This window comes from Natrix helvetica (genome assembly GCF_964273705.1).
Source record: "Natrix helvetica genome assembly, chromosome: 1".
NCBI classification, from domain to species: Eukaryota; Metazoa; Chordata; class Lepidosauria; order Squamata; family Natricidae; genus Natrix; species Natrix helvetica.
In genome coordinates this window covers 136,165,894-136,180,445 of record NC_138548.1, presented here as the reverse complement: position 1 = coordinate 136,180,445, position 14,552 = coordinate 136,165,894, and the positions used below count along the sequence as shown (strand labels likewise).

At 38.2% G+C, this 14,552-nt stretch overlaps 1 protein-coding gene and 1 long non-coding RNA gene across 5 annotated transcripts in view; one reads left to right on the top strand and one right to left on the bottom strand.

Annotated features, from left to right (window-relative positions):
• Positions 1–14,552, bottom strand: part of KALRN (kalirin RhoGEF kinase) — a 563,540-nt gene that overhangs the window by 502,400 nt on the left and 46,588 nt on the right. The gene's annotated exons all lie outside the window — the stretch shown is intronic.
• On the top strand, positions 85–8,501 carry LOC309398536. The gene is made up of 3 exons (XR_014176417.1): positions 85–170; positions 6,596–6,769; positions 7,371–8,501. It is a non-coding gene; the product is annotated as an uncharacterized lncRNA (long non-coding RNA).

Here is a 14,552-nt window from a genome sequence, read left to right as displayed (position 1 = left end):
ACTATATGCTTGCCTCCATTATATATTTGCAATTATTTTAAAGATTAATGTAAATATTTACATTTCAATTCTGTCTTTTCCCTTAGATCTTATGTTGATTATTCTCTTCCCTTTCCTACTAGTTTGTTCTCTTACACCACTGAAGAAAATGGAGCCAATTCCTTCTCAAGGTAAGGTCACACAATTACTTTCACACGATGGTTGGGTGGGAGATCTTATACACAGGCAAAAATGAGTGTCTTTTACTCTTAAATTTTAATTTCCAGAGTTCCTAATGGTTATGCTGACTAGAATTGAAAGTAACATCTGGAGGGTCATTAGGTTGTCCACTGATGCACTTATTTCTTCCTGTGCTGCAATGATAGTTTGTTGTGTTTCTGTTGAAAAACTCAGTTTTTCCACTTTAATCAAAAAAAAAAGTTTAGCCCTTTTAAACTGCATTATAAATTAATAAAAATAATACTATACAATAGTTTTATACAAGATAAGCAGTCTGGCCTTAAATTCATCCACATCTTTGTTGCCTTTTTTTCTTTTCAGGATAGAAAAAAAAATCTGTCGCAAAGCTTTTCCAAATCTAAAGAAGTTTTAATACTAGATTCCTTCCAGACAATTTATAGTGGTGATGTAGCTAAGCAGTCTTCCAAAGAGAATTCATGACTGACCTAGAGTGACTCACACACAGATTCCCTGTGCTGATCTGCTTTTAAGGAATGGGTTACAGCCAAAATATGTTGCCTGTAAAATAAACCAGTACTCTGCTTGTTGCTGTTTGACATCTGTTGTATTTTTCTGCTCTTTTGACTTTTTGTCTTTTTCTGCCTGTTCCAGCAACTAGCTTTTTACTCATGTGTAGTTCCTGGCTTGTATGGATGCTTCTTGGCACTACTCATTGGAAAGTAAATTCGATGTTCCCCCTCTATTAGATGTATTGTAGACAGACAAAAGGGTAGAAGAAGTGGTAGAAAAATACAAAATAGTCAGAAATGGGAAATGATGGAATCTGGATCTTATGTAGAATTCTGACTTTAAAGTAAAACAAGATTACAAAAAAAAAGTTTCCAGCCTCCTTTGGAAATACAGAGCTTTGTCTTTTAACCCAAGCAAGAAGAAAAGATTGTTCCTTGCGACTGTGAATACAAGAGGGATTGAGACTCGTCTATGTATGTTAGCATTAGATAATTCTGACCAGTTCGTTTATGGTAAGTTACTTATTTTAGAAATCCTGGGCAATGCAATGACAGAAAAAAAATAACTTAAGATTTAATAAATCTTTAAATACCCACAACTAAACTTCTATACATAACACAAAATGAAAGAGAACTATGTATGAGAAAAAGATCAGTGTAGGCAGCAACTAATAATTATTGAGACAATCTGGAATAAAAAATCTTCTTCTAACATACCATTGTGATGTTTATTAGATATCTACAAGAAAGGATAAAAATGTTCCCCGTGTACAATACATCACAGAATGTTTCAGCTATATCTGGAGCAGAAGTGTGCTTCCAAATACAAGAATTTAGCATTTCGTGTAAAGCCTGAAGGAATTTTTCTTCAATAAAAAAAACCTATATACACACACAAAAAAAACAGAGGGGGGAAATACCCTATCCTGATTTGATAGCAAAAACTATTGTTGCATGATTTGGCTTATAACAAAGTAGCCAGAAGCTGGTATGTAATAGTCTGAATGATAAGTTCTATTGGTTTTAATTATGATTTATCCAAACAAGCTAGGATCCAAGAGAGATAAATTAGCTGATTCAGATGAATCATAGTTAACAGTTACAGTTTGAACAAAATTACAAACTGAATTTAATTGAAAACAGAAAGGGATGCTTCTAATTTCCTCGGTGTCATGTTCATGACTCTGTCCAGAAGATTTACTACACTGTGATATCCGAACCTAAATCAGATCAAACTCATTTTTCCAGTGTTGAATTTAAATAGGACTAGCAGATCTGGTCTGCAAAAACCCAGACAACCACTAAATAACTTTTTCCATCTTTTTGCTACCATGAAGTTCATATGGATTTTTTAGCCTAGAATTAGTAACTCTAATTTTAAAATGAAGAAAAAAATAATAATTCAGAGCAACAGACGGTGAACATCCTATTTACGTGATCCACTGGAAAAAAAAACTTTAGAAGGGAACATGCTATCACCTGAAAATAGTACCAATGTTTCAGATAAGCATTTTGACTCATCAAGGATTAACTAAAAGTAAATCATTTTTGCCTGCCTTTGTATTCTTGCCTTTTTAATTTTTGTTCTGCAATAATTGTGCAGTTGCTACCATTTGCATTACTGGATCTAATCACGTCATTACAATACAGCATTTTTAAAGAAAGAAATTGTATTTTTCTTATACCCAAGCTGTAGTAACAGTTGTAAAGTGCAGCTTTTTCAGCTAGTCTAGCAAAAACTGCAAAAAGTAACCCAGCATAACTAGATTGTGTAAACTTTTAAAGTTTTGGTGTTAAAAATCACAAAAATCCTTTAAAAGTGTGAATCAAAAAAATTGTGCATCATTATGAAGCCTTCCCTCCCTTTCCTCTTTAATTCACAGACTTCAGCATGTTTACTGTTACAACAGCACATTTCCTCCACTGACAAACATAAGATACCTTCTGAACCAGAATCCCAGTCCTTTCAAGACAATACATAGGAACAGAGGAGAAGGGTGATACCTTGGGCAATGAGAACACAAAACGTTTTTCAAAATATTAGCAAGGGGGGCCATGGTATTGCAGTGATTTTCCTCTTTTCTCATGTCATTTCTAGTTCTGGTGGCAGATGGAGGGAGAGTAGTTGAGCTTTCAACCTCTTACTTGTTTGGTGACACTGTCACAGTTCCTATTTACATATATATGAAACTGTTGAGTAAGGTCATCCAATGGAATGGGATCCAATATCACCAGAACATTCTTGATACTCAATTATACATCTTGACTCTGAGCCAACTAAGTGATGCTATTAAGGTTCTGTCACAGTGCCATGAGGGGCCCTGAAGATCTAGAGGGGGGCAAACAGGTTTAAACTGAATCCTGACAAGCCAACGACTAGGGAATTTTGGCTATCCAGTATCAGGCATCTGTCTTTTTAAAATTCTGGATAAGGTTGCACAATATGCAGTTTGGGTGTCTTCTGAATTCTGCTTAAGAGCCTCTGTCCAAATTTCTCTAGTGTACCAATTGCACTTTTTTCTGGATTTAGACTCCCCTCTGACAGTTGCTCATGATTTAATGGATTGCTATAATGTACTTTATATGAACTATCCTTGAAGACCACTCAGAAGCTGCAATTAATCCAGAATGCAGTTATGTGAGCAGTCATAGACATGCCTCGGTATGCTCATGGGTCACCTATGTTACACATGCTGCATTAGCTACCGTTGAAGTTTTAGGTACAATTCAGGGATGCTAGAGGCACCCTCTAAAGCAGCATGAGACCTATTTGCCTACACCATCTCTACTCTGGCAGAGTAAACAACCTTCATGTCCCATCCTTGTAATAATGTCATCTAATGAGTCCCAGGAAGTATGTCTTCTTTGTAACCTATCTTTTGGATTGCTAATCTCCCAGAAGTTTGTGTTGTCCTGGTGAAGTTATCCTTTAAGACTCTTCCCTTAGAACCTGGGATGAGATGTTATTTCTGTTTGTTTTTATAAACTTGGTGCACTGGTTTATAAATACATTAAACAACAACATGGTTTCTTTAATCTGATTTAGCAAGTTGTACGAATCCATAGATTATGATTTGTAAACCACAGTGTACATCTCAGCATTTATATGAACCCAATCAATTGTAGTTTACTCAGTTAATCAAGAGCAAACAATCCATGGCTTAGCACATGTATATTATTAGAATAATTCTTCAGCAACAGAAGACGACGACTACAGCTCTTTTGTTTCGGTAGCCTCACATACCAATATACTGTTTTAGCCCACCATTCTGCTTTGGATGGCCCCACTTTTTTGGCACAATGCAGTGGGGCATGCTGGGAACCTCTTAAACTAGTCCTGCTGAATCATTGGTAGATGATGAACAAGACAGTTTTCTACATAAATTAGCTAAGCTGGACTACACGTCTATAATTTTGTCCCAAAGATATCAGTAGAATATCCACTTCAACTGAAGTACATAGTTATGTTTGATCTGTGGCCCACAGCCAACATACTTTCATTTTTCTTTATCCTAAATCCCTGTTTGCTCATTTGTCTTTGGCTGTTAGCAAACTAGCAGCTGCAGCTTGGCAGGATGTCTAGTTTAACTTCATTTTTGCCAATAGGATTCAGAACCATTAAGAGAAATGAATCAAATACAATTGAACTCCAAAATTATAACTATAAAAAAGTTATCTGATTCTGAACTACTATGGCCCTGCCCACATGACATACTTAGCAGAATATTTTTGAACATGAGACTTTACATTTGTACAAGATGTGTTCTGCTATGGAGTTTGTGTTCTGCTATGGAGTTTGTGTTCTGTAGCCAGCAGAGGTATAGATTTACAGCATCATGGAATGGATTTTGACAACTTATCTATTCTAAATACTAGTCCTCTATGATGGAGGGACCTCATTTATGTAAGGTTTTGCCCGTTCACTGTTGGTTCTTTTACCTATTCACTGTTTTAGGGGAATTCTTCGGATGCTTCGGTGTCCATTGAAGAACAAATATTTGCTTTAAAACAATGAGAACCACTCTAGTCCATACAAGAACTTGTGTTCTCATGCTCATGTGTTCCTCGATGCTGTCTCCAGTTTGTAACTTCATGTTCCACATTCCACATTACGATAAATGCTTGGTTTTTACACAGTGCTCCAGGGAGACAGCAAAAAGTATAAATCGTAATTCAAATTTGGCAGCAGCAAAAAATTATTCCACTGGTTCAAGAATAAGCAGGGGACAATAAATCAATGTATCAGACCTGCTATGCAGGAACTGTAAGTCTAGTCATTCCTGGTAGCTTTTAACATAAATCTGCAGCTGCAAGTATTAAAAGCTTAGAGCTGATTTAAATAGGACAGCCACCGTGTGGGGATTGCTAAGGCACAGTCCTCTCAATTGCAGGTATCCTATTTGGAAGCATGCTAAGCCAATGGCTTTCAAATGCCCTGAGAGAGTGATTTTCATCTACTCTAATTTGCCACTGTAGACCAGACTATATGTTTATGTTGTGGTCTGCCAGGTTCAGCTGCTGTGGATATTAAGATTTGTTTAGAGTCAACAATTTAGTTAAATAGGTGGGTGGCTTCAAGGTACAGATAGACAGATGCTCTGTCTCCTGTTGCCCCCCATAAATTCAGCCCAAAATATGAAAGAGGGCCGTTCTCACATTTGTTTGTCCTGGTATAACTCAATATGATCCAGGAATCTAATAAGGCATAACTCTGCATAGAATAACTCTGCATGGAAAGCTATACTCACAGTGATGCAAATGAGCATAGCTGTCCTTCAGACCATCATTGAACTCATGGAAATCAGAGAAAGCAGAGTAGAAAGCTCCATGCACCACTCCCTTTTGCTACAATCTGAGCCATCCACAGGTTCAACTGAATGTTTAAATAAAACACTGGCTTACAGAGCTAGAGCAGTTCTGTTTTTGCTCCCTGCCTGTAGCAGAATAATATATTAAGAGAGTTGGAAGGGACTTGGAGGCCTTCTAGTCCAACCCCCTGCTCAAGCAGGAGACCCTATATCAGGGATGTCAAACTCACATCATCACAGCATCGTCACCTGACATATTGTGACTTTTCCCTCTTTTGCTAAACTGGATGTGGACATAGCCAGCACGTTACACATCCGGCACATAGGCCACGAGTTTGATACCCCTGCCCTATACATTTCAGACAAATGGCTGTCCAATCTCTTCTTAAAACCTTTGAGTGATGGGGTATCCACAACCTTTGAAAACAAGCAGTTCCGCTGGTTAATTATTCTCACTTTCAGGAAATTCCTTCTTAGTTCTAGGTTGGTTCTCTCCTTAGATAGATTCCATCCATTGCTTCTTGTTCTGTTTTCAAGTGCTTTGGAGAATTCAGCCAGCACTTCCATCCCTCTCATTCTATAAAATTAATTCCTGCTTTCAAGAACTTGGTCATCCTAAGTAATAGCTTACTATATGAGAACCAGCCATGCATGTGCATATTGGTTATCCCAAAACTCACAGCAGCTTTTCTTAGAATACCTCTGTAGATTGAGACAACTTTAAATTCAACAGAGTTAAAATTCACACACACGCACACACACACACACACACACACACACAGAGTATATATTTCATATATATATATATGAAAATTGTATATCAAACTAGATTTCCCCAGAATGGATTATAATATCTCTAAAGAATTTTATAACAAATAAAATGTGTTTTGTTTATCATCTTTAATTCTGGATAGGATGCACTAGCCCAGATAGATCATGTGTGCAATCTGGAGTTTCTCCTGGTCTCAAGACTCCTGCTCAAAGAGCAAGTGGCAGTCATGCCTAGGAAGGCCCTTGCAAAACTTTATGTTGTGTGCCAATTGTGCTCTTACCTGGATCACGAGGCACTGTAACATGTTCTTCTCATCTCTTGGTTAGATTACTACAACACTCTACATGGGACTACCCTAGAAGAATATTCAGGCGTTGGTGCACAATGCAATGGTGTGTAGACTGAGTGCTGAAACTGGACCTTGCGCGCCGGAGAGCCAGAAGACAGACGCTGGCTGGTGCGAATGCGTATGATGGAACCCAGAAGAGCAGCTGACAATGGTGTGTGTGCCCACAGAAAGGGCTCTGCATGCCACCTCTAGCAGGAGTGCAATAGGTTCACCATCATGGGTGTAGACAGTCCTGGGGGGCCCTAGGGTGGCATACATAACACTTCTCTTAAGTGAATGGTGTTGGTTACCAGTTTGCTTCCAGGTCCAATTCAGATTATTACCATTAAATCCCTATATGACATGGGTCCAGGGTACTGGAGGGTCATCTCACCCTAATGGGCTAGCTCATCTGACTTGTAGGAGCAGCTTGCTATGGAACCCCTCTGCTAAGGAGTTCTGGAGGGTGGGATCAAGGAGAAGACCCTTTTCCACTGTGGCCTCAACCTCGTGGAACACTCCATCAATGGAAGTGAGAACTGCTTTTGGCCTTCCAGAAGGGTATTAAAACTTGGTTTTGTTAGTTAGCTTGGGGCCCTGAAAGAGGCCCTCTCTTGGAGATCATTAAGGGTAAAAATGGTAAAAAGACCTCATCTCTGTACTGTCTGTCTTTTGATTCCTGGGGGTGGGGGGGTTGCATAGTTTTTAACAAGACATGACCCACTGAAGCCATCTAGTCCTGCCTCTGACCTGAACTGTATCATTTCTTCTAGAACCAAGCCATGTAAATTCAGATTTCAAAGTAAAAGTTATTGCAGCACAGCTTGTGTGCTTCTCCGAATATAAATTCAAACTACTGGGCAGAGCAATGCAGAGTGGCTCATACATCACCAATAAGCTTTTTGTGGGGACTGAGTTAAATCCAAATGGTTCAAGTTACAAAGACTCTTGGGAAATCCAGTAGTAAGAATCATTTTTCTTCCCATAAAAACAGTGAGTAACATTACTGTCATACAACAACAAAAAAGTGTGCTGACTCTCTTCTGATATTTTAGCCTTTTTCATTTTATTTCTGCCCCTAGCCTAATTCTTCCTAAGGTCCTCTTATGTGATCTCACTGTAGTGGGAGGTATTCTCGGGAAGGATGAGCAAAGAACAGCAGGAGTGAATACCAACCATATACTCCTTACTATCAAGCAGCAGCAATATATAAAAAGGCTGGAGACAGATGACTGTGTTAGCAACAACAGCAAAGGCATCATTCCACACAGCATGGGAGAAGGCAATGGTAAACAACTCACGAAGACCACCTGGATGGACAAGATGAAGTAATTTATGACATGTGCCAGATGATGGGTCCCTCAGGTTAGATAGATTCAACACAGTACTAAGGAGTTGCTGAAGAACCTTTGGAGTACTAATGATATTTACAACATGGCTAGATTAAAGACTTGCAATTTGCAGACTTGTGGTATGGTTGTGCTGGAAAAGAAAATCCAAAGCTGCAAAGACAGAACAAGAATGGGAGCATGAAACATAAACAGCGTGAAGATGAAAGAACTCAACCCAGTGAAAGATGGACTGAATCAACAACGCATTGACATCTTAGGCATCAGTGAACTGAAATGGACTGGAATGGGATGGGATGGGATTCCTTTCATAATCAAGAGGACTATAACAAAGACAGTACTTGAGTATAACTACTCAATGACCAAATAAGATTGATTAGATTTCATAGACAACCCTTTAATGTGATGATTATGCAGAAGAGAGGATGACTTTCATGGTCAGGTTCAACCTGAAATCAACAGAACATGCAAGCAAAATGTGCAATTTGTGGTTGAAGATTGAAATGTCAGAGTTGGAAAGAGTGAGGAGGAAACTATGTTGGATTGTGTGGCCTAGGAAACAGAAATAAAGCAGGAGAATGACTTATTAATTATTGCTTTTGAACTGAAAAATTCAAACATGCAAAATTATGCCTGAATACATTGACTCCTAGATGAAGTACACAGAAATCAAATTCATTACATTATTGGCACGAGGAATTGGAAGAGATCAATTATAACACCAATTGATATATATATATATTGTATGTATATATAATATGTATTGAAAGGGATGTAGTGGCTCAGTGGCTAAGGCGCTGAACTTGTCAATCAGAAAGATCGCAGTTCGGTGGTTCGAATCCCTAGCGCCATGTAACGGAGTGAACTCCTGTTACTTGTCCCAGCTTCTGCCAACCTAGCAGTTCGAAAGCACGTAAAAATGCAAGTAAAAAAATAGGGACCACTTTGGTGGGAAAGTAACAGCGTTCTGTGTGCCTTCGGCATTTAGTCATGCCGGTCACATGACCACAGGGACTTGGAGAGTGCTGACTCTTTGGTTTTGAAACAGACATGAGCACCGCCCCCTAGAATCAGGAGCGACTAGCACATATGTGTGAGGGAACCTTTACCTTTATCTATAATATGTACATAGCCAGGGATTAACTATAGAAGAGATTACAAGTTGTTTATGTGCAAGTTTTAAGTTGAACTGAACAAAACCAACAACGTTTCCATGATATGATCTTGAGCATCTACCCATCATTTTCATTGAGAATATCTGGAATCTCTTTGAAGTCCTGAATTGCATTGTTAGGGAACCAAAAGAACTGTGGAATGAAGTCAAATATTTCATGGAAGAATGTGAAAAGAGGTGCCAAAGATCAAGAAACAGAAGAAAGTGAACTGGCTATCAGAATGGGTAAGAGAAAATTGCCAAGAAGTGAAGAGAAACTAAAGCCAAGAAAGACAAAGATCTTACAAAGAACTTAAGAAAGGATTTGAGGGAACTTTTAGAAGAAACAAGGAGCAGAATTACAACAGCATCTGTAAAGGCCTTGAAATGAAAACAGACATTGAAGACCAAGGATATTTTTCCAGAAGATCTTCAAATTCAGAAGGATATTCCAATCTCAAAATTGGTAAGCTAAAAAAATTCCAAAAGACAGTAACCAGTTCAAAGAATATCAAACAATGGAAGGAGACTCTGAAATTCTGTCCAAGAGAGGTGTCACCATCCAAAGTATCTTACAAAATATTTCATATTTACAAAATCCTCTAGTACTAAAAATCAAAGTTAGACCATAATTCCAATCATAATCAACTTCAAAGGCTATAAGATTTGATGGAATATTTACAGAAATATGGCAAGCAACAGAAGAATCAGTAAAGGTTTTAATTAAACTAGGTAAGCAAATCTAGAAATGATACAGTGGCTAACTGTTTGGAAGCGATTACAGGTAGTCCTCAACTTACGACCACAATTGAGCACAAAGTTTATGTTGTTAAGTGAGAAATTTGCTAAGTGAATTTGTTCCATTTTATGACTTTTCAGGCCACATTTGTTAACTGAATCACTGGTGTTCTTAAAATTTATAACACAGTTGTAAAGTGAACCTGGCTTCCCCATCGATTTTGCTTGTCAGAAGGGCACAAAAGGAGACCGCATGACTCTGGGATGCTGCAACCGTCATAAATATGAGTCAGTTGTCAAGCATCCGAATGTAAGTTATGTGACCATAGGGATGCTGCAGTGGTCATAAGTGTGAAAAATGGTGTTAAGTCACTTTTTCCAGTGCTGTTGTAACTTTGAACAGTCACTAAATGAACTGTTGTAAGCTGAGGACTACCTGTAGCACACATACTAATACAAAAGAAAAGATTTCATATACTAGCAAAATAATGGTTAGGATCATGCAACAAAGATTAGAGTCCTACATGAGAAAAGTGAGTCCAGATATTTAAGCTGTTTTTTAAAAAGATCAAGAAAAAAAGACATTATTGTTGATGTACACTGAATAAATGAGAAAATCAAAGAATACCAAAAAGAAATACATTTGTGCTTCACTGATTATAGAAAGATTTGATAATATCAATCATGTCAAATGGTATAAAGTCCTTAGGAAAATGGAAGTCTCAGATCATTTGCCACCGATATAATTTACTTGGACTTCAGTAAGGCATTTGATAAGGTAGACCATAACCTACTACTAAAGTACAAGAATGTGGGTTAGACAGCATCACCACCAGATGGATTCATAATTGGCTGACCAACTGCACTCAATGTGTAGTTTTCAATGGAACTGCATCTACCTGGAGGGAAGTATGCAGTGGAGTACCCCAAGGCTCTGTTTTAGGCCAGTACTCTTCAACATCTTAATCAATGATTTGGATGAGGGAATAAATGGGGAACTCATCAAATTTGCAGATGACACCAAGTTGGCAGGAATAGCCAACACTCCAGAAGATAGGCTAAAGATACAGAAGGATCTTGACAAATTTGAACATTGGGCACTATCTAACAAAATGAAATTCAATGGTGAAAAAAGCAAGGTTCTACATTTAGGCAAGAAAAACAAAATGCACAGGTACAATATATGTGGTACCTTGCTCAATAGTAGTAACTGTGAGAGGGATCTTGGAGTCCTAGTGGATAACCATTTAAATATGAGCCAGCAGGGTGCAGCAGCTGCCAAAAAAGCCAACACAGTTCTAGGCTGCATCAACAGAGGGATAGAATCAAGATCACGTGAAGGGTTAATACCACTTTATAATGCCTTGATAAGGCCACACTTGGAATCCTGCATTCAGTTTTGGTCGCCACGATGTAGAAAAGATGTGGAGACTCTAGAAAGAGTGCAAAGAAGAACAACAAAGATGATTAGGGGACTGGAGGCTGAAACATATGAAGAACGTTTGCAGGAAATAGGTATGTCTAGTTTAATGAAAAGAAGGATCAGGGGGGACATGATAGCAGTGTTCCAATATCTCAGGGGTTGCCACAAAGAAGAGGGAGTCAAACTATTCTCCAAAGCACCTGAAGGTAGAACAAGAAGCAATGGGTGGAAACTAATCAAGCAACTTAAAACTGAGGAGAAATTTCTTGACAGTTAGAACAATTAATCAGTGGAACAGCTTGCCTCCGGAAGTTGTGAATGCCCCAATACTGGAAGTTTTTAAGAAGATGCTGTATATCCATTCGCCTGAAATGGTATAGGGTTTCCTGCCTAGGCAGGGGGTTGGACTAGATGAAATCCAAGGTCCCTTCCAACTCTGTTATTCTATTCTATTTCATTGTCCTCATATAAAATCCATACACAATAGTTTGAATGCAATGTAAATATGGCAAAACAAATTGGCTTCAGACTGGTAATGGAATTAGACAAAGCTGCATGCTCTTTCCTTTTCTATTCAATCTAAATGCTGAATTGAGGAAAACTTGATTACAAGATAACCAGTTTTAAAATTGGAAGAAGACACATTAATAATCTGCATTACACTGATGACAGAACCCTGATAGTGGAAAATGTAAATGATCTGCAAGTTCTAGTAATGAAAATTAATGTGGAAAAAATTGGATGATTAAAATAAAGAAGACTAAATCAATTACAAGTAAGACAACTAACCTTAGAATTGACAGTGAAGATACTGAATACTGGAAATAGTCTACCTTTTAAGATTGTTGTTCCTGTAACAGTAAAGGAACAAACCCGAGAAATACAACACACACTAGCACTTGGTAGAATTGTAATTAATGCCTTGGAAAAGATTTTCAGATGCTATTGACATAGCTATTGTTAGGTAGCTCAGAACAGTGCAGGCTATGGTTTCCCTGTGGTACTTTATGGAAGCAAAAGTTGGACTTTGAAGCAGCAGGATAAGAAAATGTATTGATGCTTTTGGGTTGTGTTATTGTAGAAGAGTCCTGAGAATCTTTGATAGCCAAGAAAACATATAAATGGATCATCATAAAACAAATCAACCCAAAGTTCTAATTTCAGGGACAAATGACCATGTTCAAATCACCATTACACTAAGACAGCTCTTTTAAGAAATCCCTAAAGCTGGAAAAAGTGGAAGGAAGGCGAAGAGGATGACCAATAATATGGTAAATGGACTCCATAACAGCAGGCATAGGTGCATTGTTGGAAGACCTGAAGGGTCAGGTTTGGGAGAGCTCATAGGGAAGATTTATCTTTGTAGTTGCTAGGAGTCCACACTGACTTAATAGCACATAATCATAGCAATCCTATCTTAATCATTTGTTACATGGTCTTTGTCACGTAAGCATATGTAATTCATTCCTATGCATGTTTTCCTAGGTAAAACGTGCAGACATTTTTTTAGCATAATACCTGATAAAAACTGTAGAAACGTTTATACCATTAGAATTTAGCAATCATTTTATATACTTATGCAATTTAGCAATCACCTCCCCACACCAAACTGATGCCTTCCCAATGCACAGTTTCTACTCCCCAGATCCCCAGCCATCAGGCAGAAGCAAAATACACACAGAGAGAGACACGCACACAGAAAACAGAAATCCTACAACTATGTTTCTATGTCATCTATGATATGTTAAACAAAATGCAGAACTGTTTTTTCACCTGGTTATTGACAGATTTGCTCTCTTCTGTCCTTTTCTCTGGATAAATAATATCTGGCACTTTCATCACTACGCTAGGGCCTGTCCTCAACTCTCCTCTCTCCCTAGAGGGGTCTTAGCTGCCACGCCCTCGGCTCCTCTGGCTCTTCGCTTTCACATCAAAGCGTTGCCCATAGCAACCTAGTAAGCCTCAAGTCCTCCTTTTCTATTTGGGTTCAAGTGTAAAATTAGTTCACTGAATCACTTATAGCCACACTCAAAGGTGAATCAATGAACTGTGTAATGCCAAACAAAACATCAATAATATTTGTAATGGCAGGCACTTAAAGCAGGAAGCTAGCATTTTCTGTCCTTCTTATGTAACAAAGAAGGATTTCCACAATAAATTTCCACTAGAGAGCCAGTCTGGTCTAGTGGTTAAAGCATCAGGCACAATCTCTTAGAAGCCAGGAGACAGTGAGTTCTAGTCCCGTCTTAGATGTAAAAGCTGGCAAGAGCCACCCATTCTCTTTCAGCACAACTTACCTCACAGAAAATAGGAGGAAGGTGTATTAGGTATATCAGGGGTGTCCAAACTTGGGAACTTTAAGACTTGTGGACTTCAACTCCCAGAATTCCCCAGCCAGCATGGGAGTTGAAGTCCACAAGTCTTAAAGTTCCCAAGTTTGGACACCCCTGAGGTATATCTACTGTCCTGAATTATTTATTTAAAAAATAATAAAGATACTTAAAAACATATATAAATATTACCTATTTTATGGTAATCAGAGGAAGAAATCCTTTTTTTCCTCTTGCAGATTCTTTCCCTTATTAAGAATTGGATATAAGGTTAAAAAAAATAATTGTGAGTTTAAAACTCCTTCCCAGAACAGGATCTGAGGTAAGATGTCCTTAGGGTAAAGAGGAGTCCCAGAGGGACTGTGCAGTGAAGGGGAATAAGGTGATTCAAAATGTACATGGCTGCACTCATAACACGGTCACTATATCCACAAATAAAACATGTGAACCCAGGAAAAGATGCAATTGTCAACAGGTGCTATATGAGCAGTTGTTCACACTCCTTCAAGCTGCTGCAACCCCTCCCCCCAATATCCATCCCATATTTTCATATATAAAGAAGTGAATCATGGGGAAAGCTATCAAATTATTTGCTATAATTATATATTGTGCCCACTAACGACCACATTAATATTCTATATGTTTATTTATTTATTTTACAATATTTATAACCTGTCATAATCCAAAAAACTCCGGGCAGCTACAACAAAGTACACATATACTTTTGCATGGTTTGATTTAATTTTGACAAAGGCATGTTTGTTCAGTATTATTGCTTGGAAAGATTCAGGGAAGAGAAGAGGGCCTTAAAGAATATGGTGCTGACCAAGGAAATGCCTCAAACATCTTTGGAGTCAAACCTGCCTCAGTGGCATCTAACTCAACTCACTGCAAGACAACTCAACCATCTGCTCTAAATGCCTTTCCTGCTCACTTCAAGCTAGCTAATATATAGGGTTTTA